The 1,843-nt window shown below is 41.2% G+C and overlaps 1 non-coding gene across 1 annotated transcript; it reads right to left on the reverse strand.

Annotated features, from left to right (window-relative positions):
• Window positions 1–1,073: 1,073 nt before the first annotated feature.
• Window positions 1,074–1,210, reverse strand: LOC136401618 (small nucleolar RNA SNORA38). The gene has a single exon (XR_010750641.1). It is a non-coding gene; the product is annotated as a small nucleolar RNA SNORA38 (small nucleolar RNA).
• Between the last annotated feature and the right edge of the window lie 633 nt (window positions 1,211–1,843).

A 1,843-nucleotide genomic window follows, 5' to 3' on the forward strand; every position in this document is an offset into this window, starting at 1 on the left:
GCCCCCAATCTAGATATGTCTCCTCTATATTGCTGAAGTACAAAACGCTACATATATATTTTTGACAAGTCTGCTGCCCCTTTTTCCTTCTCAATATATTTCCTACATTTAAGTCAATAAATGATTCTAAGCTATAAACTACTTTCAGAATCAACTCATTTTCTTTTAGCATGAAGTACATTTACCTCCACAATTTCTACAAAATCCATCATGATTTGCCCCCAGCTTACCTACCTAAAGTTATCTACTGTCAAGGCTCACAATTGACATTGAACTTTCACTCTTTTGAATATACAATGTGATTTCTGACCTTTAAACTTCCTTCCACTCATAAAGCTCTTGCTTTTGCCTCTTTAGTTTATAAACTCTAAAAATCCTTTTAGGTATCAGTGTTGTTTATTATTGGAAAACTCCCAAACCCTCCCGTTTGCATGTTCCTCTTTTGTGTTTCCCAGTGCTTAGACCAGTTTTCTGTGATCTACCTTTTACATGTCTTTAGGCCTTATGAAAGTCTAAGCTACGCGACAGTCCAGACCATTTCTCTTTGGCATTGCATTGTGTCCAAGGCACCTACGTCAAGCCCCAAGCAAGTGCTCTGAAGAAAGTTTTTAAATAAACAAATTCACTCATTAATGAACAAAAGTTCACTCACACACACACACACACACACACACACACACACACAGCCTGAAAGGAGAGCAAGGGAACAAATCATACAAATATATGTATTATATATTTCACAACAATCTTAATGTATACCTCATGTGTTCGTAGGTAAAGAAAGCTCATAAGATAGGGATAGTCCCCCGGAATCACAGGTCCCCATGAGAGGGCCTAACCGCATTGGTGGGTTATGGCATGCAGCTCTGCCCCTGTACGGCAGTGCTTCTCAACTGGGCTTACTACTGCCCTCAGACATGTGCAATAGCTGAAGTCACTTTTGATTGCCAGTTCAGTTTGAAGTGTGGTAGGGGGAGGTGGTTACTGCCATCTGTGAGTAGAGGTCAGGTTTGCAGCAAAACATCCTACAATGCACAGGAAAGTCCCACAACAAATATATATATATATTTTTTCTTTGTAGGATGGTTGATCTTGAGCCTGCGTGGAGCAAGCTGGACCTAGACCTCTCAAGTCCACATTTCTTTGCCTCCAATTCTTACATGTCCAAAGACACAAATATATTTCTTACCCAAAATGTCAATAGGGACGAAGATAGGGTGTAAGTCTTCATGTTAGTATTACATGCTGCCTTACCATCAGATAAAATCAGGAGGTCCTGAAGGAGCCCAACCACAGATTGCTCTCCAACTTTGAACCTATGGACAAGATCCCTTGGTCAGAAAACTCAGATGGACCTGGTTATCTCTGAGAAGCAGGTTTTAATTTCCTGCCAGCCTACAGAACTATTCAAACAAGCCGATCACATCCTCCTATAGTAACCAGGGAACTGACTGCTTGACCTCGATTCTACAAAGCCTGAGCCTCCCCCAACATTGGTGTTCACTCTTTTTCCAAGTGTAACCCTCATGTGTCCCTCCTCTGTGCTGTGAGTATATGTGACTAATAAACTGCTGCTGGTCTCAACTGCCCAGTGATGGGTGGCATGTGTTTGGCTACCACACAACCCTAGTGTGGTAAGTCCTTTCTCACTGATAGAGTGAAGTATTAGGGACCAAAAATAAGTTGAGAAACCTTCTTCTATGGGAGCATGTCTACATGTACTTTTGAGGATGTAGAAATTAAATCAAGAATTTATTGAAAAAGCAAGGGGCAGTGCTTCTGTCATGGCATCAGAGTGAAATAGAATAAGAAGCCAGAGCTCTTTCCAGGTGCTTTCCAAGAT

Source organism: Saccopteryx leptura, chromosome 3, assembly GCF_036850995.1.
Source record: "Saccopteryx leptura isolate mSacLep1 chromosome 3, mSacLep1_pri_phased_curated, whole genome shotgun sequence".
Taxonomy (NCBI): Eukaryota; Metazoa; Chordata; class Mammalia; order Chiroptera; family Emballonuridae; genus Saccopteryx; species Saccopteryx leptura.